The sequence below is a fragment of the Sinocyclocheilus grahami genome, unplaced genomic scaffold (assembly GCF_001515645.1).
Source record: "Sinocyclocheilus grahami isolate Dianchi unplaced genomic scaffold, SAMN03320097.WGS_v1.1 scaffold286.1, whole genome shotgun sequence".
Taxonomy (NCBI): Eukaryota; Metazoa; Chordata; class Actinopteri; order Cypriniformes; family Cyprinidae; genus Sinocyclocheilus; species Sinocyclocheilus grahami.
This window is the reverse complement of record NW_015505465.1, coordinates 314,841-331,172: the sequence shown is the minus strand read 5'-3', so window position 1 is coordinate 331,172 and position 16,332 is coordinate 314,841. Positions and strand designations below refer to the sequence as shown.

At 37.4% G+C, this 16,332-nt stretch overlaps 1 protein-coding gene across 1 annotated transcript in view; it reads right to left on the bottom strand.

Annotated features, from left to right (window-relative positions):
• Positions 1–16,332, bottom strand: part of LOC107600572 (O-acetyl-ADP-ribose deacetylase MACROD2-like) — a 607,387-nt gene that overhangs the window by 440,432 nt on the left and 150,623 nt on the right. The gene's annotated exons all lie outside the window — the stretch shown is intronic.

Sequence of the window (16,332 nt, the reverse complement as noted above, 5' to 3'; positions counted from 1 at the left end):
GAGATCTTCAATCGTAACTCCCAAGGCAAGCTCGAGCCAGTTTTGATAAATCTTGAGGGAAACGAGTCATTGTTCTCATCAACAAAAATGACTGGTGAACATGTTCGTTAACGAAGGGTTTCTGTCATGAAATCTATGCATCGCAATGATAATTAATTTTAATTGTTCTTTTGACAAAATAACTTTTTTTTTGTTCAGTGGCAAAAAATATGATGAAAATTCCACAAGATATTGCATTAAGTCAAAGAATATGACTAGGCCTATTTCTAATAAATCAGTCAAAATGGTGCAAACGCAAGTGACGTTGTCAAGCTGTAAATAAGTTTTTACTATAGTGCACTTCAACTTGTACAAAACTAGGGTTGCAAAAAGGTGGAACATTTCCAATAAATTTGGGAAATATTCCGGTTCAGTTTACACACACACTGGACTTTCTACTTCACAAGACAGCTTAACTAAGTCTGCCAGTCAGCTCAAAATTTTAGGGTGAAGTCATTAGTACAGTAAGAAATGGGCTATAGACCACCACACACACACACTGTTCTTCTCAACAGAAAGTTATACCAAGAGATCTGTTCTGCTTTTTGTGCAAATCAACATATGACAGTTTCATTTGTGTTGAGGACAATTAGCAGATGTAACACTGGGGCACGGAATCACGAATGATGATGGAGGCATCATGGGACCTGTTGAGAATGGAGGCACGACAGATCTCCGATGGTTATGTGGAACGTCCCTTTTGCTTCATTTTAATCACTAATTTTTTTTTTTATGTGTCAGAGGCGTTCCGGGTGGCCCCGCTGTGCCAGGTAAAGTAACATTTCTCTGTACTTCTCATCAAAAGCACAGGAAGAGAAAACTAGGCTACATAATTCATCAAGCAGCACAATTTTCATGCCACTCCCTCTGAAGGACACGAAAAAGCGCTTTTATGAAGGAGAGCAGCTTTTACTTTTCCTCTAAAGGCCAGAGCAATATGGATTTCTCTGAAAATTACATAAAAAGTGTATTCAATATAATCCTGTAAAACTGCATGCAAACTGAAATGTGAAGCTGTATCTAAATTAGATTAGTCTTAATGTCCATCATGCTGTTTTCAGGTGTAACACCGTTTTATATAAAACTGGCGTGGGATATTGAAGAGTTCATTTAATTAACCAATTAATTAATTAAAAACAAACAATTAAATAATGTACAACCCTGTAAAGTAATAGCTAATCAATAAAAAAAAATCATATTATATTATAAAATAAAATAAATAATGTATTTAAAAACTGTCCACACTTTTCTGTATAAAGAAAAGATCACAAATAAATAAATATTTTTATTTAATGAGCTATCAGCCTAAAAGCCACAAAATGCCAATTTGAATTTTATAGCATCTTTAACTACTTTCAGAACTATTATTAAAACTGTAAAATAAAGCCAACTTGTGTTACATTACCAAGAACATGAACCCAAAAAATAAGCCCTATATTCGTGCCTGCACGTCATCTCTTTACCACCACCTCCACGCAGTCTCCTTATCACAATGGCTTAATTCATTCTCACCTTTCATTTTCAGTGAACCCCCTTTCCGATCCTTAAATTTGATGTGCAGAAGAGAAAGCAATAACAAACAATAATGGTGAAAAATAATGATGCTTCCGCTGGTGAATGCAAAGATGGACTAATGCATTCTGCAAGGTGTTATGATTCATCATCTGAGACAAAAAAAATGAAATAGGATAAAGTAATGGGGACAAAAAAAACAGACAGTCTCTTTCAGTTAGTCTGGCCTAAATGACTTCTATCCTTATAGTCTGAAACAACATTATACTTGATTCAAAAAGAGGTAATGCAGAAGACTTATATAAGAGGTAGAAAATGGGTCAAAACTGCGAGAGAACGGACTCATCAAAAAATTATTTGTTCAGTATCGTGCAAGCCTGTGTATGAGAAAAGATCTACTGCTAATATATTTTTAAGGCAGATTGTGGGGGGAAAAATTGCCTCATGCTTTATACACACACACACACACACACACACACACACACATACACACTCCTAAACATACATATATATATATATATATATATACACATACACATACATACACTGAACAAAATTATAAACCCAACACTTTTGTTTTTGCCCCCATTTTTCATGAGCTGAACTCAAAGATCTAAGACTTTTTCTATGAACACAAAAGGCCTATTTCTCTCAAATATTTTTCACAAATCTGTCTAAATCGGTGTTAGTGAGCACTTCTCCTTTGCCAAGATAATCCATCCACCTCACAGGTGTGGCATATCAAAATGCTGATTAGACAGCATGATTATTGCACAGGTGTGCCTTAGGCTGGCCACAATAAAAGGCCACTCTAAAATGTGCAGTTTTATCACATAGCACAATGCCACAGATGTTGCAAGTTTTGAGGGAGCATGCAATTGGCATGCTGACTGCAGGAATGTCCACCAGAGCTGTTGCCCGTGAATTGAATGTTCATTTCTCTACCATAAGCAGTCTCCAAAGGCGTTTCAGAGAATTTGGCAGTACATCCAACCGGCCTCACAACCACAGACCACGTGTAACCACACCAGCCCAGGACCTCCATATCCAGCATCTTCACCTCCAAGATCGTCTGAGAAAGCTGCTGCAACAATCGGTTTGCATAACCAAAGAATTTCTGCACAAACTGTCAGAAACCATCTCAGGGAAGCTCATCTGCATGCTCGTCGTCCTCATCGGGGTCTCGACCTGACTGCAGTTCGTCGTCGTAACCGACTTGAGTGGGCAAATGCTCACATTCGATGGCGTCTGGCACTTTGGAGAGGTGTTCTCTTCACGGATGAATCCCGGTTTTCACTGTACAGGGCAGATGGCAGACAGCGTGTATGGCGTTGTGTGGGTGTGGGTGAGCATTTATTTATTTTTTATTCTGGTTGCATTTAGTCTGTTGTTGTTTACAGAGAACATCTTTTCTTCCATAATACAGTACGGGATTTACTGTATAGATTTTTTTTTTTTTCTAATCATTAATTAAGCTGGCAGTATCATGCAGATGATTTCTATTTAAATAAATACTTCACCTGATTTTGACAACTTATTATTTAAATAAACTGAAAAAAAACAAAAAAAATTTTCATCTGATTTACCATATTAATCATAACAAAATAATAATATAAAATCTGACTTTTTTATTGTCAAAATGAGCAAGAGCCTTGACTTGGCAGACTAATATTCTACACAGTTGTTAGAATATTAAAAGAATAGATCACCCAAAAAGGTAATTATGTTATCATTTAACCACACTTGTGTTGTTCCAAACACATACAAATTTATTTTATTTTTTTAAGTGGAAAAGGATAAATTAAGCTTTTTGCCTAAGCTGCTCTAATACATGCATTGAAAGTACATGGGGACCAGCTGTTGTCATCATTCACTTTCATATGAAAAACATCAGCTTTTCATTTTTGAGTGAACAATTTCTTTAATAAGCAAGTATCATATGTAGGATACTGGCATCTCAAACTTTATGCAACATAATCGCTGCTGCCCAGTTCAAAACATCCAAAATAGCAGGTCCAACATGGAGGACATTAAGCTCATGATGAAAGCCAAAAAGAAGAGTAAAGGGGTTTGCTTTGTACCCTGTCTGGGATTAATAATAATTTGGGGTCATTTAAAATAAAAAAGAAGGAACTAAATGAAACTGGTAATCACTTCAAACATTGTTCTATGTTTCTGCCACTTGAAGTTAAAACTAAGGCTGGTCTTTACACCTCAAAGGAAAGAAGCATCACGCTTGGGTTAAAATCGCACGCCGACGGCGCCCACTGTTACTCGCTGAGCCATAAAGAGGAGATAAACAAGGTTATTACCTAAACCTGCATGCTATCATTAGTGCCCAGGGCCACACACAAATAAAGGCGATATCAGAGCATCATGGGCACTGAACGCTTACAGCAGCATTCACCTGAATGCAAAAACCATCAAAGAAAAAATAGCGGAAGTTTATTTTTGCATCTATTAATGGTGCGCTATTCAAAAACCTCGCCGAACTTACAAAGCACATGTGCATCTCATATGGTTATATCTTTAGAAACTTAATGAGCACAAAATAAGACAACATGCAACTTTTTAAAACACAAACTACCAAGATAATCATAACCATATTAAGCAGAGTCTGGAAACACAAAACAAGTGAAAACAAACAAGATGATGTTTTATTAAATAATTGTAAAAAAGTTTGTGAAGCAAGACAACAAAAAGGTGTTAACCAAAACCAGCTCCTGCATCTGGAAACAAAAGATCTGATAACTTTCTTTAGATCTTCACAGATGTTTTGACTGGACCAAATGACATTTCATCAAAGACTTTTTTCAAAAGGGACCTTTTAAAGGCCACTGTGGCATGTTTATGAAGTAGGCTAGTATGTTGGGTTAAAAATAAATCACAAGCACAAAATCACTCTGATAATGCAAACTTTAGTTCACTGAAGCCATCTTGTTTGGAGTTCAGAAAGCTGTATTCCAGTAGGCACTTAAAAACTAGATGCAAGTTTCAAGTTGAGTGTAGTTAAAAGTATTTCAAGGGATGCATGTTATGTCTGAGATAAGTAGCAAAGGGAGGGTTTGAAGGCCAAGTAAAAGGCAATCAGCCCGAATATTAACTACAGAGATTTGCATAAGCTTCTATTTGAATTTCAATGGCATTTAAATTGAAGTAGGAGAGGAGGTTATTTTTGACAGCCAACATCACATGCACATAAAATAAAGTAAATAAATAAATAAATAAAAAAGAAAGACAGGTACTGACATTTTGCTCCCCTAATATTTAACAAGAATAATACACAAAACAATATTATAGATTTGCAGAGTCTTTACATTGTTTACATAGCAAAGCGTAAGTACAGTGGTCCTTCAGTTTCTCTTGTACTGATAAAATTGCTTGTAAAACACTCAGATATCAGACACTTGAACCAAGGAACAAGAATTTGTATCCTGCTTTCTCAGTGACTTCCTGTCTCCCTTATCATGGCACAAAAGACTGAACTGCACAAATGGTAGACCTTCGTATCTCCCTTAAAGCATTTAACCATTAAAGGCACAAATCCCATGCTTTTTTTGTTGTGTGAAATACATGCCTCTTTTCCTTAAAGGGATTTTGGACTGTCACATGCATCATGACCTTTTTTTATTGGATCCTGCAAATAAAAAAAAACAAAAATGAGTTCTATTAATTAGATTTTTTTAATGTAATTGTACATTGGCTCCCAAAACAGCTAGTTTATACTTAATAATAAACTATATTTTCCTGTTATTGCGAATAACCCCTGTTGCTTACAACACCGTTTCTCATTCTAGTGTGGTTTTATGTATTTTTTATTTATTATATAATTATAGTTTTTATAAATAAAACTAATAAAAATATCAGGATTTTAAACCAGGACAGCAAAAAAATGTAAACAAACCTTTTGAGATTTACAATGAACATTTTCTCACTCACTCACTTTTCCAGCCACCCCAAATCTAGAGAGCCTGATGAAATCGTTTGGGATGGTTTTCTCTTCTAAAACAATGCTAATATTAAGTTAGGGAGGGTTCAAGCATACATGAGAGTGTGTGCGTATACGAGTGTGTTACATAAAAGATAGTTTGCATTCAGCAGTGGAATTCCCACAGTGTGGATAATTGGCTTACGTCTCATGAGCCTTTTATTCCTCTCAGAATCTCCAACGCAGGCCAAATAACGACTAACGTCTTTGCATCACTCTGCCACGGCATCTGACAGAATTCATTTTCGGAAGCCACTGACAGGAAACAGTAAACTGTTATTGGAGAATAAGTGATAACGAGCTTGAATATGCGTGGGGGTTAAGTAAGACACAAGATTCGACTCCCTCCTGCTCACCAGGAAGAACGCAAGCGCTAATCCTGATGTTGTTCACTCTAGCCACTAAACATGGGAGCCAAATGTGACACCAAACATTCTTGGACAGCTTCAGCTTCAATATAATTAAATGATCCAATATTAAAACATTAGTATCACGCTCAATTATGGAAAATCTACGGCATTACCAACTGATAGGGTTGGGTACCGAACTCTGTACTTTTAAGGGTACCGACCGAATTGCATCGGTACTACCGAGTACCGATTCACGTTAAATCAATCGGTGCCAAATTTCGGTACTTGAGAACGCATCTAGGCGCATACGCTACAGAGAGAGAAAGACTCTGTGACGTGACGTGACGTGATGTGATGTCACCCCTGCAACTCGTTCAAACAACGCACAGGGCAAACCGAAATGTTCTGAAGTGTGGTTACATTTCTAGGGCCGTATGGTTTCTGCGAAAACGCGGACGGGATCGTAGAGTCCATTCATAAAAACGCGTGGAATGCCACGGAATTCGTCAATTTTGGACGAATAAATCAAAAGTAGCCACTGCCACTTAATTTGAATCGCGATATGAACTAGTGTCTGTGAATATTAAAATACAAAAGGACGGTTTAAATATGAATCCTGCCTGTTCCACTTGCCGCTGTATGTATGAATGGCGGAAACTCGGTTTTGTTTACCACACAAATACTGAAGCACGCGTGACACTCGCGGTGATTTCCGGCCTCTGCTTCTCACTATATGACGGCATAAACACAAAAACTTAATCCCCAGAGCTGATGTGAGTCACTTCGTGAGAATTTTACCGTTTCATTTGAGAAAACTAGCATTAACATACTGTATACATAAAGAAACTTCATGGCAACCTGTCAAAATAAAAGTACGGTTTAACATGTAACAGAAATATATTACGCTTGTATTAATGTACATCTTTAAATATTCCATTTTCAATCAAATTTAAATAAAACAATTAAATGATAAAAAATAAATATTACAATCAGATTAATCACTTAATTGTAGGGGGAAAATACAATTAATAGCCTATTAAAAATGTTTTAAAGGAATATTCACACAATTTTTCTTCCATGTATTAATTTCAACAGTAAACCGCAGTTTGTTTGCAAAAAAATAAAATGGTTTAATTTTCATTTGATTTAAAATAAATGTTTAGTGCCTTCATTTGATTTAATGACTTAGTCTACTTATTTTTCAACAAAAATTGAGACTTTTGGACTTATTTTTTCACTGAAATAAATGTTTTTGTAATTACAGAGAGTAAAGCACCGAAATTCAGGTACCGATACCGGTACCGTACCAGTTAAAATGTGAACGGTACCCAACCCTACCAACTGATGTGTTGGCTAGCATATTTTATATATGAACAGCAGACTGTAAACCACCATGCAAAGAAAAGACAAAACCCAAAAGGTATTTTTGTTCAGATCCCTCCTTGATGGCAGGCGTGTTTCATGTTTCTACTGATACTGAGTGACAAAGTAATACATTAAACTTAATGAAATGGAATCATCTTAAAAAATAAAATAAAATAATATTGTGATTCGACATGTTCAGGAATATGTCCAAATCAAAGTATATCTACAATGACAGGGTGCTGTTTCTGCAAATAAACCTCACACCTCAGCTGAAATGCTAATAGAAGCGTCTGGCTGATAGAAAATGAAGACCCTATGAAAAACAGCTCTTTCAAACCTTCACTGGCAGAGCATGGCACAAATAGGAGAAACACTTTCCAGCAGGTTCCATTAGATAGATGCGAATAGTGAGATTAAGGACAAGTCAAAACTAGCCGCTTCCTTCTGATGAAAAACACCTTCGGTCTCTACTAGAGAGCGTGAAATGCTCTACAAATATATTCTCAGTAATAACAGTTGACGCCAGAAAGAAAAGACGTTCCATTGCCCTACATTTCTACCAGACAACCATCACAGCTAAAGAAAATTGTGAATTTAGGCCACCCAACAAGAATGGTCTCGGCCTTTAACCAGTATACCTCCATGACCTTGCATCTCAAGGACACTCCATTTGAAATGCATTGAATGTCACAGCATTCATTTCAGCATGCGCTTAACTCGACTTGGCTCTTCTGTCAGTGGCCAATCAGTTTAGACGTGCAGAGACAGGCCCCTTGTTTCCGAACCCCAGCCTGCTTGTTTGCGGTCTTGTTTGATCTTCTTTTCCTTAAACAGATGTGGGTGAATAAAGTGCATTTTGAAAGATTCCATTCGCCAAAAAAGCCCCATGATCCCTGTTGATTAATTAGGGGCTTTTGGAATAGGGGCCGTAAATATTAGAGTCACTTCCTGCCAAGCACCAAGCTCAGACACGTCAGGACCAGCTCGCTAAGGTGACCCTCCACCTTTGTTTGTGTCCACACTTGGCAGTTACTGCGAAGTTGCATGCATTTATTCAAGAAGGCTGAGGGCAAATTAAAGTGAAGCAACAGATGGGATGAATGCATATGTGATTAAAGCCCAATGCAATTAGGGCTTCTGGAGAGGGAGGAGGAATAGAGTATGCATGAACGCAGGTAGACCAAACTATCCTGAGCTATAAGCTACACCTGTCTCATGTCTAAGATTTCTCCCTTTCTGTCTCTTTAACTTCCGCTCTCTCTCAAAGCAAGATAAAAACATAATGGAAAGTCTCCATCTGTTCAATAGTCTATTCAATCATCATTACTTTTGGATGCTTTACTTGCAGCTGAGTGAAAAATGGCCTCCAAGTTGGACTGGATCTTGATAAACAGCTTCCTCTGGGAGCGGATCATGATGTGACCTTAACTTTCTGCACTCCTATTGCTAGACATTATATCGCCTTCCTGCAAATTTGAGTAAAGCTGAAGTCTAAACTTTATCACCTCACATTATTAACTCAAACTTACTACTGTAAGGTGTTCAATGAAAATTAAATTAAATTAAATTAAAATCAGTAATAGTTTTTTTTAAGGATGAGGTCTATTCAATAAAACGATCAACTAACCAAGTACTGTTCTTTTCTTGCATGCTGCTTTAATTCAAGTATTCACACAACTGCTATAGCAGAGTTTTAGCCGACTGTAAGCTGCTACTGCAAGCTGCTTAAACCCGGCACTAGACATGCTGCTCTCGTCTTACCAATCTCGATTTTCAATTTAAAAGGCCCAGCGAGAGCCTGCAGCTTGATATAATAGATGCACCACTGCTAAATTGGGATTTGGCATCAGATTAAGCTCTTTATGATATTTCTCCCAGAGCAGACTAAAAGAATGTGACACTGGTAGGATTAGAAGAGAACTTCAAAGCAGTGGGACTTTGTGATCATTAATGGACGTCCTAATTACGGAGGATGCACCAGAGCTCTCACCGTTCTCATCATTCATGAAGCACGACTTTGGTTTAAAAAAATGCTTCATTGGCATCTCTCAGATGAATTCTGCCACACCGCTGCACCTATAGATGATAAAGACTCTTCAAAAAAGTCGTTTTTCGTGCACAACTGAGCGCTGCACACTCAGAAAAGATGATCTGAGATATGTTGTAGAACGTTATTTAATCCTAAAGTGACACAAAACACGCCCACACACAAACAGAAAACAGACAAAAACATTTTCTCTAACTAAGACACTCAGAAACGTAGCCTATAGCTCATATCGCTTCAGCATTCATCTCAATTTCTGTCTTCCTGTAATGTGGGCATGCCACACACAGCAAGGAATTCAAGATGAAACAGTTTACAGATATCTAAAGCTCTGGAGAAGGCGGCACACCCTGTTTGTACTTGAGGTGGATACATCAGACTGTGTATTGAACTCCCAGAGTGCCTCTCTTTCTCAAATCTCCTGACACACTTTCAAGTGAAGTCCTATCAGTCAGTGCCAGACCTGAAAGAGGAAATCTGTCTGGGCTCTGCTAAGGTTCTTGTCAGGATGACAGGAAAACCCCAAAGGTATTGTTGTTCAATATGATCGTCCAATCAGATACATCTTTTAGGATGGCAGGCATGTTATATACAGGTGCCTGAATTTATTTTTTAAAATGGAATATAATTAGGGGTGCTCCGATCACGATTTTTGAGGCCGATCACCGATCGCCGATCACATAAAGCAGTATCTGCCGATACCGATACCGATCTTTTAAAGCCTTCTTTTTATCATTTATAACTATTTATTGTGATACTCCAATCAGGATTTTTAGACATTTATTCAGGGCCTGAATTTCATTTTTGAAAATGGGGGGAATTCCCCTCTTAGTTGACTTGTGAGAGGGGAAGCAGGACGGACTGTGCTTTCACACAGGAGTCACACAGGAGATCCGTGGCTGTTTACCACAAACACAACATTTATCCATTAGTTTGATTTCAAATCCAAACATTGTCACTGAAAATGCTTTTTCAGCATTGCAATTCTTTTTTTACACAGTACAGTAATACAATCTTTCACAGACATGTTTAAACACAAATATAAGCAAGACATCATTCAATGCTTTTTACTTTTGCATTTACTTCTAGATTTATATATTAAGTTGCTCAAGCAAGTGGCAAAACATTTAAAATACTTTTCTTACCTTATCACAAACTTACCATTGACAGAAATAGTCAGCTCTACTGCCTTTTCTTTTGCATTTAAATCTTTATTGCAAGCAATCTTTATGCGGTTCATAAAGAACTTTGTTTTCCTACCTGCCATCTATTATTGGCTATTATTGTTTGTCTAAAAGTGCTCTTTCTCTTTAAACCTAGCCAAAAAGCCATATTTGATGACTGTGAAACACGGTAGACTTTAATAATATGCATTTATGGTGTAATTACTACATTTTCGTGTCAATCCATGTTTATATTTACTGCAAACAATGCGCTGTTACTGCAAACATAGACTCGGTGCGGAAACGATCTCTGCTCTGCTGCAGACGCACTGCTGCTGGAACGCACTGCCTGACCACAACCGTGTGCAGTGAACGCTTTAATCTGTTAACATGAGCACGGAAAAAATACGCACCACCTTTGCACTACAAATGGAGTAATGTGAACCTGGCATTATGTGTGTGCGCTGCGAGTGTGCATGAGCGCACGGTCTTCAGGAGATCGCGCAGAGAGAGAGAGAGAGAGAGAGGGGATTCACTCACGCTGTTTGTGAAGTTACGTCTCACACAAGGTTTTCAAATGACTTTTTAAGTTATTTAATGAAGAAATATGAAGGTGAGTACCTCACCTTCAGCATTATAATTATTTCACCCACGCTGGACAGAGACTGAGACGGTGCCGCTGCATGTCATGCCAAACCTCTCACGGCAGCATCATCAGCTTGAGATCGTTTTTTTGAGATCGGCCTTTTTAAGAGACCGCCGATCAAACATCACAATGTGATTATCGGCCGATAGTGATCGGTAGCCGATCAATCGGAGTACCCCTAAATATAATATAATATAATAAATATAATATAATAATTTAAATTAAAGATGAAATAAATAATACAAAATCTAAAATAAAAATAAAATAATAGAAATAATATAAAAAAATCTAATATAAAATGAAAAAATACGGAATTATAAAAAACAAAATGCACGGATTCCAACAGAATAAAAAGATGAGGGTCTATTCAATTAAATCAACAACTAACCATGCTAGGCATCGTGGCATTTGGATTATAATGCAATTCCATCATTAATTAAAAAAAGTAGAATAAAGAGGTTTGAGGAAGGACTTTGTGGTCTGACCTGGCTTTTAAAGCATTGGCCTTCCCTTTAGTTTGATGTCTCTGTAAAGCACAACCCATTAAAACGTGCCCTCGATTAGATCTGTGGTTACAGGTAACTGCATAGTCGCAGAAGTTCAGGATGTTTTGAGGTTTTGGTTAAATAAAGAAAGGTAAAAAAAAAATAATTTCTGCAATATCGCATAAATGACAAAGCGCGCAACGCTCCACATGCACTGGCCTGGAAACCCGAGCAGGCCACTGCTAGTCTTGGATTAACCTCCCCAAGCCCTTCGCGCTTAAGTGAAATGGATCGCCCTCCTAATTCAAGGACCCCCCTGCGGTCACCTGCACTCCCGCAGTTATGTGAGCTCTTTATTCGGACTGGGGCAGACGCAGATGTGACGGGCAGTGTGAAAGGGGAGCAGTTTAAGTCGAGCCCTGAGTGACTGGATCAAATGTCACCTCACTATTTTATCCAGACAGGGAATAAAAGGCACAGTCTAGTACTCTACTGGACAAATGTTCCCCCGAGTGCCTCTCCCAGCAGCCAGGTTTTTCTCTGCTTCCAGGGCCTGTTTCAAGGAAATGTAATGTCGCCATCGTCACTCTTTCCCCACCATCCCCGTCCTGAGTGGAACCCATTCATTCTTCAATTGGACTTAATCAAGTTTGAATCGAGTAACAGTCCTCTGTCAATCTTGGCAAGCACTCGGGTTGCAGATATGCAATCTCCAATCGGATCCCTGAGGCATATTTAACTCATATATAAATAAGGGGATTGTATCCTGCAAATATATGATATGTCACTGCTGGCCAGACGGCAAGGATATGTTACCATCAAACAGTCTAGACAGCTACCACGGAGATCTCCAGGAAAATCAAGGAGGGGGAGACTGGATATCTTTCAATCTTTGAATTCTCTGCATCTTGTTTTGCAGTTAGCATCCATTTTGGGTGAAAAATAGGTTAGACGAAATTAAAGTTTTTAAAAAAAACTTTCCAGAAGACGAAAACTATATTTTATGCTCTGGATTGCAGTCGCTAGGGTACGAGACACCTTACAAAAACTAACCACACAAGTGGTAATCACAGTGGGATAAAAATTCAAAATTAAGTTTTTAATTCCAAAATTTTGAGGAAGGACTTTGCTGTCTGCCCTGACTTCTAAAGCTTTAGATTTCCCATTTACATTTTGAAAAAAAAATGTCTAAAACAATCTTTCATGCTCTGGATTCCAGTCCCTAAGATACAGATAAACCTATTGATACATAGGTATGGCTACACCTACACACACAAAACACAATACAAGTCAACAGACCAAATACACTATCACTTAGTAAAACAGCATAGCATTTTAATGGAGACTGATACAGCAGGAGCCTGTTTATATGCTCGCTGCTCGGACGACACGCCAAGGGAGACGACTGATGCTACTGCGCTAATGTAATCTATGATCTCTCCCATCCCAATTAAAGAGAGAAATAGCCCCTAAACAGCTGGAGGAGAAAGGCCTCTTAGGAAAGGGCAAACTGTTTTTAATGTCAGAAGTCTCATTTAAGCAGAGCATCTGCTTTTCGGGGAGTTTTATAGGGAGCGCAGTTGTGGCTAACGCACACATAGACTCGACCATCTGGAGTGACTGTAAAATAATGTCTGTGCAGCAGAGACATAGGACAGCAGCGCAAAAGCCCACTCACAGTTGAGTCAGCGACGACCCCGATCTCTCCTCTCTCTCCATCTCTATTATCCGCAATCAGGTTACTCCTTCCTGTCTGCTACAAATTACAATGCCATGCTGTCTTTAGTCTGATTACGGTCTGCTGTGCTGGAAGTCTTTTTGTACTGAGATGAAATATAATTTCTCTTCCCTCGCACTCCTTCTTGCTCATACAAGTTTCTCCATTTCTAATTCAGTATCTTATTGTGAGACTTCTAAGATGGCATATTATAACCGACATGCAATATGTTATTAAATGTTAACAAAAACCACAGTTCCAAAATAATAGATGTTTAATCTAATTTAAACATCATGAAAACATGACTCTATCAGCGCCGCACCCTCCCGCAGTAAGCTGGCAGTACGTCTTACCTAATGGAGAAATGTTGCCACGTCAGCGAAAAATGTAGCCTGTATTTAACGCTGTGAAAGCACCGCTTCTATGTCTATTTAATATTCTTTGATGGAAACTTAAATGCTTGAAATAGCTCTGCTATTCATGCATTTGCATGGCTAACATTTGCACCAATTACGGAGTTAAAGCACCTTACTGATAAATTAGCTCAAGCTCTATTTCTCATTATTCAGTCGATTGATGCTTACTTAAGTTAAATGCTAGATTTGATTTTCATGGACGGCACCAGTCATTAGTTAATAAACGCCATCTTGGTTTTGAACAGACACTGAACTTCTAAAATAAACACTACAATTTTATACACAACATCATCTGTAAAAATACAAAATGACAGCAATTACAAAACACTTGGGAAACAAAATATAACTAACTTGAAATTATACTAACTTGAACTTTTAAACCATTCAAAAGTATGGGATTAGTAAGAATTTTTTTAATACTTTTATTTTAAAAAAATAATAATTAAAAAAGCATTAATTTAAAAATTACTTGTATTCAGCAAGGATACAAAAAAAAATAAAAAGTGACAAGTTACAAATGATTTACATTTAAAATAAATACATTTCTTTTGTACTTTAATCAAAGAATCTTGAAAAAAAAAATCCAGCACCGTTTCCACAAAAATAAGCTATATTATAAAAAGAAGAAATGTTTCTTGGCCACCAAATCAACTTATTTCTAAAGAATCATGTGACACTGAATACTGTGTCATCACAGGAATAAACTACATTATTAAAATGTATATTTAAATTAAAAACAGTATTTCACAATATTACATTTTACTGTATTTTCATCAAATAAATGCAGGCTTGGTAAGTATAAGAAACTTTTCAGAAAACAGAAAAAATCTTACCAATCCCAAACTTACCAGCAAAGAATAGTAAAAATGTATCAATTTAAATTAACTTCCAACTAATTCCAAATCAGTGAATATCCCTTCCCACATTACCATACTAAACATTCTAACTAACATAAGATTCAAAAACATAGTTCCAATAAGCACACACATCCATTCAGGGGCTATGTGGTATTATGAATAAAAGAACAGAACTGTTTTCAAAGCACTTAAGGCTTTGAAACATTAAAAAGAATGAACTGGTTGCTTGCCTGTGTAGACTGAGATCTGAATACAGTGCAAGAATAAAGATCTGTATGTGGAGCAGGACAGAAATGACAGTGACACTAGGGGAATTTAATAAAACAGACCACAAAATAATAAACGAAAACTGAATAATGAGAAAATTACGAAGTTTACGAGAAAAATACAAGTCATAAGTCACAAGTCATACCTTTAATCAGCACTGCAAACAAACAGCACAGAGCTAACATAAAAATACACATATTTTCAGTGTGAAACGTTACTGAGTACAGAGGACAGTCTAAAGCAGACTTGTCTTTAATTAATAAGAGAGGGATTTGTCTGCAACAACACTGACATAACATTAGCTCTGTCAAACTGTCTCCTCATTTTAACAGTGCAAATGTACTTTCAGGGGGAAAAAACAAAGCAGGAGGCAAAACTGGAATGAAAAGGAAAGTTTACATTCAAACTGACACGTTTGCTCTCCATTGCACTGTATGCAACACAACACAAAAAAACTGCAAGTTTCATACGAGAGAAACCAGAGCCAACACACAAGACAAAGCTCTGAAGCTTTTTTCCTCTCTTATTTGCATTGCATCTCTGATTTGCATGCATTATTTGTAGGTCACATGACCGCTCTTCATTTCTCTTCCTTTCATCAGGTCATTTAAATACTCACATTTGTATGCAGTTCTAAAACTATATTTCACTATACAAACCATTGTAAGAAAAAGGGAAAAATTGGTCTAAAATGAGCATTAAATGCCAAATCTAGATGAAATTCAGAGCGGCTTACATCACATGGATCATCATCTCATCTGTGTGAAGCAGCATAAAAAAGGTACCGAAAATATTCCTGAAGACACAACGATTCATGACAGAGATTTACAGAGCAAAAATATATATAGCGTGCCACGTAGACATGTTATGTCATTCCCACGATATGGTGATGCAAGCTGATATGACACGAAAAACTATAAATGGTTAATATGAAAAGCATTTTTGCTTGACTCAGAAGGGTACACTGCAACACCACCTACATGCTTTGCTTTCTTATCTCCCAAATGGCTGTGTTACATAAACAGCCTCCTTTCACTCACTCCAGGCAATGTGCCATTCCTTTCAGAAATAAAAAATGCGCTCTCAGCTTGAGATCTCCACAATAAAAAAAGTTCAGTATTGAGCTCGAGTGACGCTAGGCTAACACCCGACACAAGCATGACCATAACGATCATTGTGATGAATGTTTAGTCAATATCAGGGTTTATATTTACCTTTTATGAAGGGCATGACATTTGATAATTCCTGGCTTGTCGTAACCTGTGCGTCAATATGGATGGAATAAATCCAACATTAGTATATATGGACTTCTACAAATGGGCATTTGAAAATATTGCATAACTCAATTCTGGAGTGAGGTGCAGTCCATAACTCCAGGGCGGTGGTACGAAGATTTACAATTCCATTTAGCTTAGCATAAGTGTTAGATAATGAGGCTAGCCTATTGTAAAGCAATGAGAGCAACTTGTAGGCTCTTTAGCTC